The 22,088-nt window shown below is 31.5% G+C and overlaps 1 protein-coding gene across 1 annotated transcript in view; it reads left to right on the top strand.

Annotated features, from left to right (window-relative positions):
* The first annotated feature begins 423 nt into the window (after positions 1-423).
* Fur2 (furin-like protease 2) overlaps positions 424-22,088 on the top strand; it is a 192,223-nt gene continuing 170,558 nt past the window's right edge. Inside the window, exon 1 of the mRNA XM_088272266.1 lies at positions 424-535. The gene's annotated coding sequence lies outside the window, so the exon portion shown is untranslated. The remainder of the gene's footprint in view (positions 536-22,088) is intronic.

Here is a 22,088-nt window from a genome sequence, read left to right as displayed (position 1 = left end):
AATAAATAAAACAATTTGACAAACACGTATTTCCTTTTCATTATTTAGCTTCGGTTGGTACTTGACTTATTTTAAAAAAAAATCATAATCGTTAATCATAATTTCACTTAAGATAACCTTCTTCGGTCAATGTAATTTTGTTCCCAAATGAATGATAAATATTTTTTTTAAGCAACGCTGCAGTACGTTCAATTCGAGCTCAATATTTATGCAAATTCAGTGTTAACATTTTTATGACTAAAATAAATTACTTACGATATTTTTCTTTCTGTTTGTTTCAGGTGAGGAAAATTGGATAAAAGATATCTTCCGACACCGTTTAGTAAATTTTAATGAAAATCTTTCATAATATTTATAAACAGGAAGATTTAAAAGTCATGATACAAAAATATCAGTTGAAATACAAGAACGAAGAAGTATCTCGCCAAATACATATCACCAAAAAGTTCCATAAGCTTCTGATCTATCCGAGTTCCAGTGCAACTCTTCTCCGACTAAGTGCAAAGCTTTGAGCTTTGAAAGTTCGACCATACAGGTATCATATACAATATATTATCTTCCCTCGAGTTTTCCTATAAGCTTTCAACACCTGCAAAGGGGTGTATTTCTGTTTATTTATCGACACACTTTCAACTTCGTGAAATATGTTGTGTTGAAAATAGTACCTATATTCCGCCCCTACGACTTTGGTCGTAAAGATTTTTGAAATATTTATTCCTTTCAGCACATATCTTCATCTTATTTGAGAGGTGCAAGTTTAGACGCTTAGTGTGTAGGGTGAAAATGTAATGTACGATTTCCTGAAAATATGAATTTCTTCAAAGTTTACGCAAAGTTTAATTCTTGACTGAAAAATGTATTGTGTTGAAATCTAAACGTTATGTTTATAACGTAAATTATTTGCTTTATTTTATAGAAAAAATAAAGTTTATATAAAATAACGCAAAAACCTTCGAGTTTTTAACGTTCTGGTTAGTTTTTGAATTTTAAAAATGCTACTTTTGGTGGAGTATGAAACCGTGTTCATTTAAAAATTGTCGCATTTCAACGAGTATTTTTTGCATTCATATCACGAATCCGAACATTCTGGTACGTTTGTATGAGCAGGTACATATCGTGTATGTACCACTTATGTACGTGTATCACTTCATTCATGATGGACACGTACTCTAGAATTCTGCTCCAATTAGTCATACTTGAATTGCTGCGGCAGCGATGCTCTGCAAAAAAAAATCATGCACAGGGGTAAAAATGAAGCTAAATTCCTTTTTGCAATTGGACGTCATTCATTTATTATGATATTTCAATTGAAGTTAAGACTTTTAAGTTTAATTTAATTCACCCTGTGGTGTAAAGGGCACCGCATCGGATCGATGCAATGTTAACTTGATCTCCCATTAACTCCAGATTCATGTATTTTATTGTTTTTGTAGACGTGGCATTTACTATTTACCTTTCTTAAATGAATTTTCGTTACTTTCAGCTATATTCATTTTTTTATTTCTATCTGTGTTAGGAAAAGAAGTGAAAATTTAGTGTGGGCCAGTTAAGAACTTCTCAGCATTTGCTCATTGCTGGGAGGAAACCACGTAAAACTCCTTAGAAGAAACTGGACTGTTGTCTGTCGTCAACGGGCCTTTCATCCCACTAAAAGAGAGTTTGATATTTTGTGTCTTAGCTTGGTTTATGGTACCAATGTCCTTATCTATTTTCATCATTTATTACACTTCTTGTGAGATTTCCTCATGAAATAATGATTTGTGCGTATACGCAAAGCGCGGCACACACTGAGAAACGTTTGTTATTGGTGATTTTATCCCCGATTTTTTCACAAGTAATTTATTTCCGTCGCTGCAAATTAATAACTTTATATCATTATACATACTTTCATGTAATACATGATTATATTACGGAGGAATACATAAATTCTAAGCCCGTATCTTATTTATTTTATATTGATATTCTCATTTTAAAAGTCGAGTTGTAGTAAATATATTTATCGCCGAAAGTTGAAAAATAACAGTAAATTAAGTAAAATCAAAATTTATTAAAATGTTTATGTGTATGTTTTTATACCTACATACATATATAAGCACAACAAAGTACAATTTAATTTTCAGATGATGAAATATTTTGACATATTTTTTGCATCATATTTCTACTTCTAGTACTCACACAGAACTCGAATTATCAAACGAATATAAATCTAGGGAGCTCGGTGATATTGAACAATTCAATTTACATATTCAGAGTTAGAACGTATTTTCTATTCAGATTATCCTCTGGACCGGGTGGAATCATTTTAGCTACAGAACAGAGAGTCCGGAAGTAGAATGAGTCTTAACTGAGTGCAACTTAACTAAGTGAGGCTGACTGAGATTTTGCTCAGTGAGTGAGTTTATCAAATTACGACGACGATGTCATTTGATGTCGACCAGAGTAATTTCATATACTTATGTATTACCTAGGACTGACGATATCGTAAGCTAGAGATCTTTTCTGCTTATGATTAAAAAAAATATATACTCCAGCTTAACTAGGTGATGGGTGTAATCTTAGTCAGCCATATATGTTTTACAAGTATATTATTTTTTAATGAAATAAGAATAATTAACAACAAAATTAAATAACGTAAATAACGGCGCAAATTGTGAAAAGATGTAGTTAGAAGATGCAGCTCGCTAGCAAACGCAGCACTATGCTCCAGTGCTGCCACATGTCAAGCCCCCATCTGAGATCCACAAGCAGCTTCATGATGAGGTTGGAGCTCTTCAACAGCCTCTCCCGGAAGCCTGCCACTCGGTGCCTTACTAGCCCATCCCAATGTGGTGTGCTGTGGCAAACATATCGCTCGCGTTGCAGTGTCCGGGTAACTCCATAAGAGCTCTATTTGTGACGTTTTAATAATAATTTTAATTTTGGATGAGTTATAAAGCACTTCATTAAATACATTTGTAAAATAATACTTCAAACGTGATTAAATTGGGGAAAAGGAGATTGTAGTAATGATTTGGAGAACAAATTTTGACGGCGTTTTAAGTTTTTTTTAAAGATCATCTTACGCTTATTTTTTCTACGTACAAAAAATAAAAGAGCGTTCTATGTCATCAGTAAACCAGCAAAATCACGATTACCAAATTTAGTGCTCTGGTTGCGATCTGGTAAGATCACTTTACCTTTGATAGTTGTAGCCGATCAAAGCGTGAAATGTCTATTACTCGTTTGGAAGGCATCTGGTTCCTGCCGCCTAGAACGTCCACTGCTGACAATCAGTCGGCAGTCCTCGTCTCAACTTTGGGACGCAGACATGACTTAGGAGGGTGCACGGGAACTGGCAGTTGTCGGAATGTCCTAGTTCCAGTTTGTAGAGCTTTAACCTAGGAGAATTTATCCACATACGGAGCGGACGTGAAAAAATGAAATAGCGTATTCTACGCCACTGATAGCGAACAATGGAATGAAGGAGAATATTTTACAGTAGCTGTTGCAAATTATTTTGTTTGATTATATCTCAATTTACGACCCCTATATTAGAAAATTGTTTCGGATGAATATTTAGCAAAAGGGTTTCTCCGAATAATTATAATGTTACTTATTAGTTGGACCAACACGTGGTCCTTTTCGATATTTTATTATTTCGCAAACGGTAGAGTCCGTTATTTATTTCCCGTTTCCAACAAAACCGTCGAAGGCTGAAAGTTATTAACTTAATAATAATTTTGTTCGTTAACGGAGTGTCGATAATGAATTGAAATATTGCACTCTCGAAAGCGTGGGCTCTTTTGAAAGCTACGGACCTTTATTGAAATCGACACGTTTCGCAAAGGTCGTGAAGAGAGATAAGGGTTGTTGTTCTGAAGTGGTTATAGGTGTTTTGGAACAAGGGTTAGACTTCCATTGACCTTATACAACAAAGGACCCTTTTCTTGCCGTATCCTTGCCAGTATCGATTATCACCAGTCGTTGTCCCCTTTTTATTGCGAGTTTTCGAAAGATACTCATATATATCGGGTCCTGCCCTCTATAAAATATCGCATAAATAAGCTTTATAGTTTTTATCGGTAGGTTTATTGTTTTAGTGAAATTATTTTAACGACTTGCTTAACACTCGCCTTTGTTTTGTTTTTTTAGTCAACTCTCAAGGCGACTATTCTAGAGTTAGTTAACCTTTTAGCAACTTTATTTTATCCTGTGAGGAAAAGATAGAATCAAACCACCTGGTCTCCCGTTTTTCTAGAAAATACAATGCAACGTGAAGCTGAGAACATCACCTACTTGTACTAAAATAATTGTTTAGCACTCGATTTTTTCTTGAGACGAACAATATGAATGAGATCTTGATTAAAAATGAGATGAAATTTCAACGTCAAATCCAAACCTAGATCGTTATTCAGGGATTTAAATAATATCAGCTTTTTCTGTTAAATTGATAAATTATATTGCATCGCGTTTGCTTAAAAAATAAAGAATGAGTTATTTATATTGTTTTGAATGCACTTGAATTTAAGGATATTTTAAATTTTATTTTGCAATCTATAATTATTGAGAATCCTTTTATTAAACAAGTATGAATGATTCACTGCATAATAATTTGGTACAATGAATAATCATAATTCTTTGTTAGTTGTAAAAAATGTTTTAACGCCTTTGTTCACTTTTATGAGCAGTGTATTTAAATATTGTAATATTTAAATACTCACACTTATACTTTATGTCCAAATGCACGATCTTTACCATAAAACTCCCTTTTAAATGACTTATTCCATTTAGCTCTTACAAAAAAGCTGACCACCGAAGATTCCCTTTAATAAACATTATATTTATGGTTACGTGTAAATACCATTATTCTTTAAAATTTATTGTAGCACGTGTTTCAATACATTCGGCATTATTATCAAAATCGTATATGAAGCTTAGTCTAGATTTTAGAGTAGCGTACTTAGAACGTTGAAGTATGAACAGAAAGTAGAAGCTGTTTCTTGTTTTTTGTTTATCAGTGGGAACAAAAAATATATGTAGTTTACCAAGTATTTAAAAAAAAATAATATAAAGGTTTTACCACAAAGTGACTGCTGAATGAATACATAAATGAAATCATTGAAATTTTATTACGGTTTTTGTAAATGAAAGCATATATTATAGATAAAATTTAAAAAAAAAACATCAAAAGCGAAAACTTCAGTTTAAAGGTTTTTTGCAAACGCCTTACAAACGCGTGCTTGTAAAAATTTTCCAAACACTTTGAAAGTTTTATAAGGTCTGATCTACTAAGGGTTTTTTTCTAAAGAGTCGTGTATGAAAACGGTTCTCTAAAGGTGCTAATTTTCAAAAGATGTATCACTTTCACAAGCAGTTATACCCTTTCCATATTGGATTCATTTGTACCGATTGTACGAGTATGTAGGTTAACCGTGAGAAACGCTTTGCGAAAAAGTGGATTTTTTTAATTTTTAATAAAACATTTCGAAACGCAATGACATCTCTTAAAATGATAAAAATAAAGAATTTCGTCGTTGAATTTCTTTCTTTGTTATTTTGAATTCATCGTCTTCCATAGAATCCAGATTAAATGTAAATTTTTACTTTCACTTCTACCCGTAGACATTGATTGTATTGCGTGACTATCTGTTCGTAAATATCTTATTGTAAAAATGTAAAACTGTTAATACGTAATTTATAAAGTGCCCTTGGGGTGATTTTCACGAAAACAGTGCTGTATAAATTAACCCTTATTTTTATTATTGAAAAACATAATTCATCGATTCTATTGCTGTTTAAATTGACCCTTATTATTATTATTGAATTCATAATTCATCGATTCTATTTTTACTCTTGCAGAATGAAACAGTGTTAAGAAATGCGAAGTATTTAAAGCACATATTAAGACAAATAAAATTATTATAAAAAATATTGTTTGTCATTTAAATTTGTTAGTTCTCTGGAGTGACTTAATTTTCGAGTCGAAGTTAGGTTGTATCGATCAGAATGATCTAGAAAAAATCAGACGATGGATCATTGTGATCCAATACGTTGCTTCATCAGCAGGAAGTGGCTGTCCAGAATATGGCTTCAAATGTCAATTTCTGTAGAATGGAAGACGAATGTGTGGACAAACGATGTACGATTATTTTAGATGTTCGAATGGTGAAATAAGAAAATAATGCAAAGCTGAGATAACCATTATTGATACAATTAGGAAAGGTGTATTGAGATTGTTTAGACATGTGAAACGATTGAGTGAGGAAAGAACGGTAAAACAAATTTGTGAGGTGAACATAGTTGGAAATATGAGTAACGAAAGACAGAGGAAAACTTGGTATGATCAGGTTTGTCAAATACTTGAAAGCGATCTGGTCAGGAGTCGAAATAATCCCCATAACAGCTTCGGGATCCCTTCCATGTTTTTACCAATATCAAGTCTTCCTTCTATCTTACACCTAAAAATCAGCTAAAATGCTTGGTACTTTACCCACCACTTTTTTCGTAAATAATTTGTTTCATCTAAATTAAGCTGTTAAAAAGCTTTATTTACATAACCAGTGTACAAACAATAATAATTACACTGTGTATGTGTATGTCGCTCGCGTCGAATTGCTTTCAAAATAATGGCTATGTTAATTGCACCAAAACCGAGTTTTCGCATGGCTGCGTTACGCACTCTTCGCAGCAGTATATACAGGATGGTGCAAAATTAACAACTATGCTATAATTTTTGCAAATAACGTCGTACGTCACTCATATTTGACGTTTGTGAACTAGATAACTGCACCATACAAAAAATTATAAAATGGACACAAACGTATATTAACACTGGCTCCAGCCAGCCACTTGACGGATTTCATTTTTACACTTAACAGAAAAAAATATAAAATGTTTTTGAGGTTGATAATGTCATGATAAGACGAAACGCGTTACAATATACATCATTGCATATATTTAAAATAAAATATAATTCAATCCAAAAGCCTTGAAATTTAGACATATTACCCAAAAATTTAAAATGGAATTCTACCAACTGTCTGCATTTACAAAAAAGGTCAAAATAAAGATTTAGGTGACTCAATTTTTTGATTCTGTAAAAAAGTTATTCAAAAACAAATTTGGTGATTAATATTGCGCCACCTTAATTTTTTTTAAACTGCATCTGTTTAGTTCACAAATGTCAAATAAGATTGAGGTATGACGCCATTTGTAAAAAAAATATGACATCTTGCGGTAGGGTGATTCATTTTGCGCCACCCTGTGCAGGGCCCTGTTTTGCCGATTATTTGTGGAGTCAAAACGTTTTTCGACCGCCGAAAAAGTTTCGAATCGTTGGACCGTGGCTGCAGGCCGCAATTGGATTTGTATGTCCAAAATGTAGTAACTGCAAAACATTTGTGGTTTTAGTACTAATTGCACTAGTGTATTGTAAGTCCCATTCATGCAGCACTTGACAGCATTGTTTGATGTCATTCCATCTATGCATTTTCAGCTTCATCAATTTAGTTCAGTATTTTTTTTTATTATAATTTATATTTCAAGCACTAACTTCGGGATTTTCCATTTTATAATCAAAATGTAACTTTGTTTAAAAATCACTATAAATATTTTATTGTAATTTAATTATAATGTCTACCGGTTTCGAAGCAAACCGCATCTTTATCAAGAATGATTAATACTAATAGTAATAATCAGTCTTGATAAAGAAGCGGTTAGATTCGAAACCGGTAGATATTATAATTAAGTCATAATGAAATATTTATAGTGATTTTAAAACAAAGTTACATTTCAAATATTTTCTTTTTTTTATTCTTAATTTTTATTTTTCATAACTAGCAAACATTTTTTCAATATTTATTTATTAAATCAGACACTGGATTAATAACCTTTTCAACTATTGTTTAAAATACCACATACTGCATTATTCACCTAACGCATGAGAGTCAATATTATTGGTATTTCAATTTGATATCATCTCCTCATACATACCCGCCAATAATTCCAACTCTTAACCTGATCACTTATATATATATATATGACAAAATTGAACTTGCAGTTTTCCGTAATCTTTCTTTGCTTATATTTCCAACTACCTAAAAATTTCGCTTTGTTATTCAATCTTCACTCATTTGTTGTATATTTTCCAATTTTTTGTGTTTTTTTTGTATCGATGAATGACAAATGGTATCAATAAATATAAGCAAGTTTCCTTTAAATAAATAAAACAGTTATTTATTTATGTTTTAATGGAAATAGCACTTTTTATTAAAATCTATTGTGAAACATGTTTCAATGCATTCCTCATAATTTTCAAGCAAAGTAATTACCGTTAAAAAATATGAAAATAAACTATTATTCCGTGTGAATTATGGATAGATCTTAAGATTTTTAAAAATACATTATGATGTCGAAGATGTCGTTAAGTGGGGAAGGCAACGAAAGAATCAATGGTGTGTGAGGAAAATGGAACCATCCAGGCTCCCCCCCCCCACATCGCACTGTACGGCCGACCCCATGGTAGACGACTTCCGGGCAGACCACCAAAGATATGGATCGACAGCTGGGAATTGACATCGCAAGAGGTTTAATCCCCATTAAAATCTGACTACAAGGCCTACACCAAGAAGAAGAAGAAGACATTTAGTTTAATTCCACTACTAAGCATCGATGTATAGGAGTGGGTTTTATCGGTGGACTGAAGCTCCTTCGTACCTACCTTCAATCGTTTAAAAGCATATTAAACAGTCTCTATGTGTATAAATAAATCCCTACTTCATTATCCGAATCCTTTACAAATATTTGGCAACTTTTAACCCGCCACCAGTCAAAGGGAGTACTTCACGTGCCCGGGGTCGTTTCCCAATATCCACGTCAGTTTTGAAGTGATGATAATCCCTTAGATATCCGCCCACCCCTGCCAGGGCTCGAGATATGCTCGGAGGTAACGCAGTGAAAAACATCCTTTGAATCTGGCGATATTAGCTCGTCACGAGCAAGGGAGTAGAACAAAGTTCATTTTGAAGTGAATTCCTTAAAAGACAGGAAGCAATTAAAAAGCGCTGACTTGAAAACGGATAATGAATTTTGTTGACACTCCTTTTTAGGCCCATTGTTATATTGCCGTCTACAAAGGGCTACTGGGTTCAGAAAAATAGATTAATTTAATATTTACAATTCTGAAAATTTTTCTTCGCCCTTTGGACCTTGAGTGGTATCTTCTCTTGTATGTACTTTATGGAAAAATTTATATACTGTTTAAAATAAATGAATGGTATTTTCTATTGATACAAGGGCGTAGTAGAATTTTATATATCATGGATAAAATAGAAAATGTTACACGCGTATAAAGTGATCACTTTAAACAACCTTTGATAGTTCGTAAGCTCTGTAAGTACCCAACATCTTTATTCTTCTTCATCTTTGTTGATATGTAAAGGCTTAGATCTCCAACGCTCAAATTCAGAATGCGAACAGCCGCGCTAGGGGCTAGACGGTTTCGGTGTGCAATTCGTTTTATTAGAATATGAATTGAAATTTGGTCTCGTTTTCGAATATAAAATATTTTGATCATTTTTTTAACTCCTCGCCTTTCAATAACTGTTTTACTTTTCAAAACCATATACCATGGGTATACTGGCAAAAAACACGAATGAACTCGAAAATATGCAATTTTGACTTGATGATGCAAATTTAAAAAAAAATCAACATTCTATAAACTGGCAAAATACACTCGCTGCAAACTTACCTACAAAATAACAGGGATTATTCAAACAGGGATTTTAGAGGTAAGGTATTTTGCTAGTAAACCCACGATATTTATTTCTAAGAATAACTTCTTTTTTCAAAAGAAAAGCTATGTTTTAAGCGAAAAATTCAACCACGTCAAATTATACCCGAGTTTACAGAAAATTGAGTTGCGATTTATCGTATATTGGGACTTAATATAAGAAGTTATAAGATTAAACTTGCCAACAATATACAAAGATTTTGAGTTAATTATTTTCAAACTATCTGATCCCGAATCGGTGTCATTAGTTGTGTCCCTGTCTCAAGAATGGGTCGTGTAATATTCTGGGGGTTGGTCCGTATTCATCGCTCGATGCCTGTGGCGTTTAGGGGTAGGTAACTTAAGGGTTCTCGCATATCTAATTCCGAGTCTGAGTTACGTCATGATGTAAAGTATATCTCACGTACCGATCAGGATAAGGAACCATAGCCGCATCAGTCGTGAGAACGAATTGCGCTCGGTAGTTATTTTGGAAAATTACAGGGAACTGTTCACAGGGGATAGGGCTGAACCTAGGGGTGATAAAGAAGTCAAAAAAGTAGACCAATTGAGATTATTATTCACTTTTAATTTAAGTTTTACTTATGTAGTGAAATACCACTATTTATTTAAATCTATTCTGACACGTGTTTATTTGCATTCCGCATCATTTTCAAACACCATATATAACTATTTCTCCTTGTTATTTAGCTCTCCCTGACAAGGTTTCTTCCTCGGTCCATTCATCTTTCTTTATCTCGATCATCCTAACTAGCTTGCTCCGCAGGAATACCGCATTCGATGTACGATTGTTTTCTCTACATTTCATCATGCCAAGTTTTGTATATTAAATCATTTATAACTTATTGGCATGGTAATAAAACACTCTCCTTGTTATCCATTGTTCATTTTCTGTAACATCACTTTATAAACACTTTTTTGTGACTAACGATCACGGAAAATCATTAGGTCATTAAAATAAAATTATTACGATTTGACATTTGGATAAAATTAAAAAAGGAAAAAGAAGACAAACGAATCACAATGGGTATATTTAAATAAATGAATATATGAATACCATATATGAAGCTTACTCTAAATTTTAGAGTTGTATCCTTAGGACGTTAAAGGTTGAAGAGAGGGTAGGTTGAAACAAGGATTACAATTCAATTGAAGAAATAGTTGTATTTACTAAGTAAAACTCAAATAAAAAAAAGACAGCTTTTACCATACAGTCTGCACCACAAGGTGCAGATAAGGGTTTTAAAAATACACGGTTGACGTTCTAAATTCTTTACAATAACAAGTTTGGAAAAATTTAAATTTCATGTTTAAATTTTTAGTTTCTTTAATACTCTTATCTTGAAGTGCGAAATTGTTTACCTTCTTTGTATAAACATACGTAATACATACTTATACATATGTACATATGAAGTTGCGGTAAGGGTGTGGTCTCGACCCTCGTCCTTTGTGTCCTTTGGCTAGTGTGCGTCCCACTCGGCTAACAAGCCAATCAATCATGCGGCAAGCAATGGGCTACATGAAGGACCTTATACCTCCCACTCCTTGTACATCGGGAATAAGAAGTTTGACCTACATGCGCCATATTACACCTTCGTGACTTCGTTTACGATTATTACTACTGCATTTCACCTCAAGGATAAGCAGAGAGGATGGGACGCTACTGCCCTAAGTCCTAGCTCTCTCAAATTCAAAACTTATTTTATGTGTTCTACTAAAGTATTAACGATTATTACCATCGTAAAAAAACGACATTTGTCATCGACGTCTTGTTATACATGTGTATCACTTCGTGGTAATGTCTACCCATTCTATATTTATTTTATTTGGTTAATACCACTTTTTCTTAAAATCTATTGTAACACGTGTTTCGATGCATTTTGCAGTAGGTATTTGAAAGTGATGCGGAAAAAACCGAAACGTGTGTCATAATATGTATCTACATTTTACGAAATAGTGGTATTTAACACGTAAAACTTGAATTAAAAAATTGGTTATTTTCTGTAAAACAAAATGAACAGTGAATCTAACGATATCAACGAAAAAGTGTTTTTTTTTTCAAATTTCGACTTATTGTCGTTGGAAAATGCATTAAGCTTACCGTAAAGGCTTGCATTTACCTTGATTTTTAACACATTGGATACGGAGTGATTGTTATTTATGATTTATTATTTTATGATATAGGGGGTGAAATCGGTCCAATCTTTTTTATGTGCACAAAATAATCAAATGCCTGCATACACATCTTTTAAAATAAAATTTTTAAAATATGTCGCATTTTACATCAACGCACAGATCGAAATGTGAAGGAGACGTAGATAGCTTTTTTTTCTAAAATCCGCACACTCATTTATATCAGTTCAGTGCATTACATATTTATATATCGTTAAGAGAAGCAATAAAATGTATTTCAGTTATTATCTTTATTTTTAATTTAAGTTTTACTTAATTTAAGTACCATAAATAGCGGTATTTACTAAGTAAAACTTTAGATAGATTTTACAACAAAGTGACTGCCGAATCAATTATTGAAAAAATGTAAAAAATGCACCTTTAATAACATTAAATAAACGTTTGAGACATTACTATTAACCATGAGAATCCTAACTGTCCATATATGGAGAATCCTAACTGTCCATATAGGTTATAATCTCCTCCCTTAGTTTTTCCCTCTACCTCCTTCCCTAAAATCCCTTTTTCCTTTGTCCTCCTCATTATCATCTTTTGTAATTTATGTTTTTTTTATGTTAAATGTTAATCTGTAATTTATGTTTTTTTTTAATGTTCAAGTACTATCTGATTGCAAACATATATGGTATCAAACGTTTTGATCAATATCAATGTTCTTTTTTTGGTTGGCTGGAAGATATGCTTTTTAGCAATTTGTATTATATATTTATTTTCTGTATATGAAGTTTAAATAAATAAAATAATTAAATGAAATTATTATCTTAATTTCGTTAATATTTTTTTTATATCCGTTATTTTCGGGGTGCTGTATAAACAAATTTACGATTTTAGTTAAGTTTAGTGAATAAGGACGTATCCGATTTGACTTTTACACTCGATTGAGTCGAGATACGTGTCGATCATATCGGAGTAAGACCATCAAAATACGGGTGTACGGTAACTCGTCGCTCCGTCCCGTTCCCTCCCCTAAACCCGCCCAGGAGCGAGCGAGACGGCCGGCTCCGATATTATTTTGGTCGTGGCGTAATAATAACAGGGCACGTACCCTTTACATCTCATCGTGTAGTATTATGATTTGGTTGATAAAAGTTTTATGGGTAATTTGAGTTAAGCGCTCATCTGGGCATCGGCGAATTTCTATTTTACGACAACTGATTGCGATATTAAAATATGTAATATCATGACGTCATATTATTTTTTGACATTTCACCATAGGTTTATGGAAGTTTTGGAATTTACGGGGCTTACGACCTTCATAGACCGGTTAAAGTGATCGCTTTATGTTCGTGTAACATTTATCAATTCTACCCATGATTGATAACCATACTACTCAAATTCTTGGAAGTTCTATATATATATATATATATATATATATATATATATATATATATATATATATATATATATATATATATATATATATATATATATATATATATATATATATATATATATATATATATATATATATATATATATATATATATATATATATATGATTTAATTTACTTACCATCACACCAATTCCTTGCAGGGGTAGGCATAGAGAATAGAACGTCACACCAATCAGTCTTTGCAATCTTCGCCTCTTAAACATTAATGCATCTCCTCATAAATACCCGCCAATTATTTCGGACCAGACCACATTCGAGTAATTGAAATACTTGATTATGCAATGTTTTTTTTTGTTTTTCCTCTGCTTCTTTTACCACCAATAACTGTTTTTTATTCTTCCTGTAATATTTCAATATCACAATTTTATATTTTAAAATAAATTAGTGTTTAATGGGATATAAGATCTAGATAAATATGATTGCATTTTAAAAAATCATGTTTTCGTGTCTTGCCCGCCACCATAGTGTGGTTGTAGTACATCTGGAATCCATGCTGGGGGTCCCAGGTTCGATTCTAAGGGGGGTCAAAATAAATGTAAGTATTTTTCTGCAAGATGATTTTTTTAAATAATACCCTGGACTGTACCTGAAGCGATAGACTTAGTACCTTGCCTTCATATAATAAACGATCAAATTAACATTGAATTATTGTTTCGCAGTGCTGTTGTATATACCATTGGGTGCGTATAAATTTATAAAAAAGTTTTTTTTCTAAATTTGTCATTTTCTATATAATCTGACATTAAATCTTATGTGTGCAGAACATTATTTCACTCATGAATAATTTATACGAAAATAAAGTTAAAATTCGCTTTCATCAATTTTCTTTGACGGGAATTAATTTTGATTCTGATTTGACGCAAAATTTACTAAAAGGTAAGAGGACCATTACTCATTTCTCAAAATTAATAACAATACTAAAATGTATTATTATAAATGTGAAGATATCATTTTCCTTCACAATTATTTCATAATTGCGCGCTTCATAATGTTTAAAGGATATCTCCTCTAGAGCCTACGATTTAATTAAACTGAAGCGTTCGCTACAAATTGCAATATAATAACTAATTTCCGAGATTGGAATACTTCTGCTATATAATTTTTAACCCTTGAGACGTTAGCAATTAACTCCGTAGGTCGTGTCGAATAAATCCTCCTTGATATATGGCCGAAAGGCTTCGGGGACGTTTCCAGAAGGCGAGAGCCTTGCAGGCTGTATCTACGTATATTTTGTTCGGCTTACTCGGGAATCTTGATTAATTCATCAATATTAAAGGGCAGTTTATCAGTGTCGGGCCGCGCCACTTGTAGCGGAAGTAATTCGTTAACTTACGAATTCTTCAGCCCCCTTCTTATTTCACCCCATCGGGTGAGAATTTACTCTAATCTTTCCGGAAAAAGGTTTCCGAAGGCTTCGTTTTATCGCTGAGGTGCCTCCCTGAATTTTGATAAGCTGAGCATTGATAAACATTACCTACCTTGAATGGCGAATTCATAAACTTTTTTTTTTAAATACGTAAAAACAAATGCTGGCAAGTGTGCAAACACCCAGTGGTCCATGCCAACAATGTGTTTGAACGTGTTTGAAAATGATGCGGAATGCATCTAAATGCGTGTCATAATATGTACATTTTAAGAAAAAGTGGTATTTTTCAAGTAAAATTTAAATTAAAAGTGGATGGATATTACTCGTACCACAAAGTGACTTAAAGTAATTAAAATCATTTTAAAAGGGGCATTTGAAATTTCCCTCAGACAAAGTTTCACTCGACAACTTGATTGTCATTCAAGTAATTAGATTTTTTTGTAATCGTCATTATAAAACTTTGAAATATCTTGACAATTTTTGTTTGAAAATATTCTAAAAGTGTGATATTCAATTTGTAGTTTTGATAAATATTCACGCGATCTATGGTCAAATCCATCAATATGTGAGCCAATGGTTAAACGGTTTGCATCACCGTGTGTTATTTATGTTTACTCGACATGTTTAATTTATTTCACTCTAACTACTGCGCGCCACAACTGTTTGGAAGCAATTTCTTAACAAAAGCTACTGGATACATGTCGCTTGTCGTAAGCTTTATATTACGACATTAAATATTTATACGAATAGGACTTGGGTTTTTCAAATATCCGCTTTTAGAACATGCATAATTTTTATACTAGATACTTCAGGTAAGTAACGTTACATTATGTCTTATGTGCATTCAATGCAAACAGATATTGATTAAACGTTATTGCACACTCGGCACTGCCTTAACTTGACTCATTACGATTCCGAAATTCGGACGTCGACCAATTTGTGTTGATAAGTGTGCGTTTTCATATAAAAATCCATATGAAAAAATCAAAACACTCGAGATGAGGCAACGGCAATACAACAGTACCGAGTCGGTAAGTGTGCGATTACCTTAACACGCCATCGGCATCAATAACTCTTTTAGTCGTTTCAAAACTTTTCGCTTTCCTGTTTCGATATGTTGATCTCCAAAACACTTCTGTTCTTGAACATATTTTATTTTATCAGTCAACCTTCACAGAATTTACAAACCAAATTCTGACACAATATTTACCTAGAATATATCGAAAACAGGAGAATATCACGGAGCGAGATTTGAGATAATAGTGGTATGTATTTAGTAATTATTTGCAGCCATTTTGAATCAATTTTACCTCGTAATATTCATGAAATAAGAGGAATTCTACATAATTATTATGAGTCAGCAGCGTTTCAAACAAATATTAGCTCTAGCATAATGTAAAACAAATTTACGTCGTAATATGATATTTTGTGCCTAATATCACACAAACCTCATTACATATTCCAGTTCTAGTTTTCTAAGGATCGTATTATTGTTGTAAGCGCCGTGCCTTAAAAATCACATCAGGTATTTACTATGTAAAATAATAGTATTTACTATGTTTAGCTACATAATATAATATACTATAATAATAATATACTCAAAATATTACCCAAGATTCAAAGGGCAAAAACTCGAGTCTTAAGCTGTTTTGATTCGTGCTAATTTGGAGTATACACAAAGAGGTTCTCAATATAATTTGTAGAATTTAAATTTTTGTATCAGAAGGTTAAGTAAGGTAAGATTAGATTCTTTCATTATATTATATATATACATGAACTTGTATTTTTAAAGCTGTATTTTATGTTTAAAGCAAAAAATACTTTATTAAACTTGATCAAATACCACCATTTATAAAAGTATCCTTTTCTATCATAACAATTCATAAGATGTTTAAAAATAATGCGTAATGCATGCAATGCAAGCAAATTGCTAGGCAACACTTTTTGGCTTTTAGCTAAACCAATTTCATGGTTTAAAATATTTATTTTTATTAATCATACAAAATTTATTTTTAAACACTTTAATATGAATGATTTCCCTTTCAATTTATATTTTGAATCTAGGGTTTTCTCTTAATATATAAACATTTTAAATATTAAGAGACAATCTAGATTTAAAATATTACATCGTCATGGTTTCAAATATGAATTCTGTATTATTATTTTATGTATTATTTTTTGACATCTCACCAAAGATGAAGAAGAATATGGAGGTCTGGGCATTTACGGGGCTGACGACCGTCATAGGCTGGTTTAAGTGATCACTATTTTATATATTTATAATTTTTTTTTTTTTTTTTTTGTGATATTTTTTATGTGAGGGTATATAAAGTCAAAGCGAGATGGCGCAGCGATGGCTTTGATTGTACATGTTCGTACATACCCGGCAAGCGTATAGGGAAATACAGAACAGAAAAAAAAACAAAACTTTTTTCGCAAATATTTTTTATTGCAGCAAAACTTTCCTATGAAATGTCGGAAAAGTGTTCAAGTGAAATGGTATTAAATTTAATATAATATGACGAATAAGGTTTTTAAGAGTTTTCCGCTCTGACTGTGTGGGACATTAAAAAGTTTCCAGTCCACCATCAACGAATAAATGTTTTCACTTATTAATAAATGTGGGTCCATTTGCCGCGAGGTACGTTTGGAATGAAAATTTATAAAGTTTTTCCACTAAATAAATGCTTGACGAAACATCCACGCCATTCCGCTCATTAAAATTGTTGTGCATAATATCCTATTTTTTTATAGACAGCTGGTAGCCAAAGCACTATGGTACTTAAATCACTGTTAAAAGTAAAAAAAATATATCAAATTCATACAAATATAACGGTTAAACTAAATATCCTCTTTTTCTATGTAGGTACGTCCATTTAAATTTTTTAAGATGTACACTTATCTGCTTTTTCTACTAGATCAAGCATCTCAGCAGTACTCAGTTTAAAAATCTGGAGAAATTTTTTGTTGTTTGTAATAAAAATAATATTGCAACACTAATTTTATCATTCAATCGATTTATAAGACTTAAATGTTTGCTATTTTTAATTAGCATTATATGTTTTGATGTATTTCAACAAATAAAATTTAAATATTTTTTTAATGATCTATTTTTTGTAGTGACCCTTCTATTTTTGCATGTTTTCTAGTCCGTTCATGTTAGTTCTTTTAAGATTTTTCAAAAAGCTTTCAACAATATTATTGTAATCTTATTATGACTTTAAAACTTAAAGTTTCTTTCTACTTTTTTTACCATCTTTATTCTTTGGAACAGTTGGAAAATATCTCAATATAAGAATTATGGGCAACTTTAATTTTTTTGGACCTACGCAATTCATTTCCACAATTCGAACTTGTTGAAACCTAAAAGTGGCATTTGTAGAAGTTTTTATTTAAGCTTTTTCCTCCAAATTGTACTGAGATGCAGTTTTATATATATATATATATATATATATATATATATATATATATATATATATATATATATATATATATATATATATATATATATATATATATATATATATATATATATATATGTATATATTTGCCGCGAGGTACGTTTGGAATGAAAATTTATAAAGTTTTTCCACTAAATAAATGCTTGACGAAACATCCACGCCATTCCGCTCATTAAAATTGTTGTGCATAATATCCTATTTTTTTATAGACAGCTGGTAGCCAAAGCACTATGGTACTTAAATCACTGTTAAAAGTAAAAAAAATATATCAAATTCATACAAATATAACGGTTAAACTAAATATCCTCTTTTTCTATGTAGGTACGTCCATTTAAATTTTTTAAGATGTACACTTATCTGCTTTTTCTACTAGATCAAGCATCTCAGCAGTACTCAGTTTAAAAATCTGGAGAAATTTTTTGTTGTTTGTAATAAAAATAATATTGCAACACTAATTTTATCATTCAATCGATTTATAAGACTTAAATGTTTGCTATTTTTAATTAGCATTATATGTTTTGATGTATTTCAACAAATAAAATTTAAATATTTTTTTAATGATCTATTTTTTGTAGTGACCCTTCTATTTTTGCATGTTTTCTAGTCCGTTCATGTTAGTTCTTTTAAGATTTTTCAAAAAGCTTTCAACAATATTATTGTAATCTTATTATGACTTTAAAACTTAAAGTTTCTTTCTACTTTTTTTACCATCTTTATTCTTTGGAACAGTTGGAAAATATCTCAATATAAGAATTATAGGCAACTTTAATTTTTTTGGACCTACGCAATTCATTTCCACAATTCGAACTTGTTGAAACCTAAAAGTGGCATTTGTAGAAGTTTTTATTTAATGTATATATATATATATATATATATATATATATATATATATATATATATATATATATATATATATATATATATATATATATATATATATATATATATATATAAGACTTTTTTCGGGTATTTAATAATAAATAAAACCCTTATCCGCACCCCAATGGTGCATAGGGCACTGTGTCATATAAACGCAGTGTTATCTTAATCGTTTACACATGAAGGAAAGGTGATCAGCCCTCCGCTTCAGGTACCAGTCCATGGTAATATTGAATAAATATAACAGTGAAAAAACCACTTATATTTTATTTTACCCCCCTTGGGAATCGAACCCGGGACCTCCAGAACGGTAGCCGAGCTTGCTGACCATTACACTACGGAGGCGGACATTTACAGTCCGGGTATTTACAATTCGGTTACAATTCGGGTATTTACAGGCTTAATAACATATCTGACTGATCAATTGATAACTCTGTTGCAACATTCACAATTTTACCCATGACTGAAGTTCTATACTCCTCAATTTATAAAATCCTTATATATTTTATCCATATTATACGAACCCGCTTATGCATTTTTTTTTCTTGAAGTAATTTGAGTTGAAAATCTGAAATCAGTTAAAAATCTAGGGTTGACAAGAAAATACATGATTTTTCAAACCTTTTAAACGACCAGTGAATTGTTATCTTTATTTTGAGAATATCCATTTTTTAATCAATTGACTGAGTAAATTATCTCAAGATATATTATTGATATCTCAAGTTTATGTTTATCAATAATGGCTTTAATTTATGCATTGGAAATTTTTTATGTTGTTATTTGAACGCATTAAAAATATTAAGACAATAAATTATTTAAAAAAAATAGTTTGGCTTAATTTCATGTTTAAAAAATTATTTCCTTTGCAGCGTACCTGTTTCATCAGGGTTATCAAAAATGACGTTTTCTATCAAAAGGATATTTTAAGTTTGAAATTTGTCAAGGACGTTCTGACAAGGTAATGTACTCAGCTCTTTATTGTTGGAGTCATGACCGCCTTTGAACTGAGAGTAGTGTATGCACCTATAGTAAATTGAAGAAGTTAAGCCCCTGTTGCAGTAGTTTGTGGTGGCTCAGCACGTGTGTATCCGCATCGTACGGCATTATACATTACTCATACATTACTTTTCGCTTAACTCTCTCGCCTTAGCGTTTTACGTTAGTACTAGGTAATTCATTATGCGAGTATGTATACACAATAAATACAGGGTCACGCCTTGTTTGGATATAATTTCAACTCTCGTTGAGAATTAAGTCATCTGTTTACTTGATCAACTGAGTAATTGGCTAGTTTTTTCGACTTCATCTAGTGCAAAACTTCTTGATTCACCGTTCAGTTCATCTTTGGTACATTTAATATATGTACAATATATGTCTTTTTATCAAGTAAAATGATTTATTAAGCATAAAAATGCTTGTATAAGACCACTTTTTTGTCGAGTTTCGAGGTTTACATATGTTCTCATAAACAGGTGAAAATACAAACAGTATTTTTACCTGTGATTAAAACTAGTCTCGATTGAAACTGGTGAAATTAAAAACTAAAAGTGGTTTTATACAAGTGTTTTATTTTTATATTTAAATCATGATGTTATTTTACGCCAAGTCATTACCAAATCCATAATTATTTTTTTCTACTTACCATATGCATATCTTATTTCATTACAAATTGTTTGGTACTATTTTTTAGAAAATCACTTACCTATACATATTAAACGAACCATTTAATATTTTATATTTAATGTGACTCTTATCCCAAATGGTACAAAGGGCACGTTATAGAATTGACGAGCCGTATTATTGACGAACAAATTTGAAAATTACTCAGTCCTGCTTTTAAAACATTATTTGATTAACTTTGTATTTAAAAATTCTTGTCGTTTTTTTACGTATGAAAAAAGCTCTTATTTTTTTTTACATAAATTCGTCTTACTTTATGCTATTTTGTAAAAAAATAATACTCAACATTATGGAGCATTAAAAAAAATCATTTATTTTTGTGGCAACCCTGTTTCTCAACAATGCCAAAGTTCCTGGAATACTCTTTTCGTTTGTCTTTTGGCGCAAGAACGTCGAACCGGAATGCAATATTCACTTTGCAAGTAGCTTTCACCAAAACCACGCTCTACGTACGCATGCAATGTGCAACCCTGCCATAACGTGTTCACGTGCGTTTATAACATTGTCTAAATGACAAGAGCTTTTGTTTTGTTTAAGCACAGCGTGCTTTTGCTTGCCATCAGTTGCATTGAAATTATTTACATACGAAATTCCAAAATCTTTTTTGTAAGAAACGTGGCAATAATTTCATATTCCGCGTAATTGTGCATATAATAATTATTATTAACGTCTTCTTCGCTTGGCTTGCCAATCCAATCTCTCCTTTAGACTTTATATTTCTCGTCTAAACTGTTCAATGAACTATATTTCAGATAATTCATTTCAGCAGATTTTACTATACAACCTTTACTAAATCTGGAGTGAATTAGTTAGAATATTTGAGTATCTTACGTTTGTCACGGGCTCGACTCTTGGAGGAGGATGGCCAAAATAAATAAAAGTGATATTAAAAAAAAAATCGTTGCGCTACTGTAAAAGCACCATTTTATTCAGAGTTTTATTCTTTTATTATTCATGCGTTTGTAACTTGAAAATAACTCCAAAAAAATAAACAAAGCATTCCTTTTTTCTCATATTTTAGGCGAGATATTTTTTACATTTAACAATTGAATAATTTAGCAGATCAATATTTTTAATTTATAAAATTAAAATTGTTTTTGAGGCTGGTATTATTTATACACTAATTTTTGCTTATTGAAACAAGAGTTTTGAATGATACTCTTCAATAATCTGATAATATTTCTCCCTCTTTAGACGAAATCAAGAAATATATATTTCAAGTAAAACGACGAAAAATTAGGTCATACAAAATATGTAAAACACTAGTTTGGCGATTTCTATTTCAGTCTCAAAATATAATATACACATTTCAAGATGGCACCTAACGCCAATGTTAGCGTTCCACCGAG

The sequence above is a fragment of the Brachycentrus maculatus genome, unplaced genomic scaffold (assembly GCF_059751285.1).
Source record: "Brachycentrus maculatus isolate JH-2025_06_01 unplaced genomic scaffold, ASM5975128v1 h1tg000490l, whole genome shotgun sequence".
In the NCBI taxonomy this organism is placed as follows: domain Eukaryota; kingdom Metazoa; phylum Arthropoda; class Insecta; order Trichoptera; family Brachycentridae; genus Brachycentrus; species Brachycentrus maculatus.
This window is presented reverse-complemented; position numbering and strand designations above follow the sequence as displayed.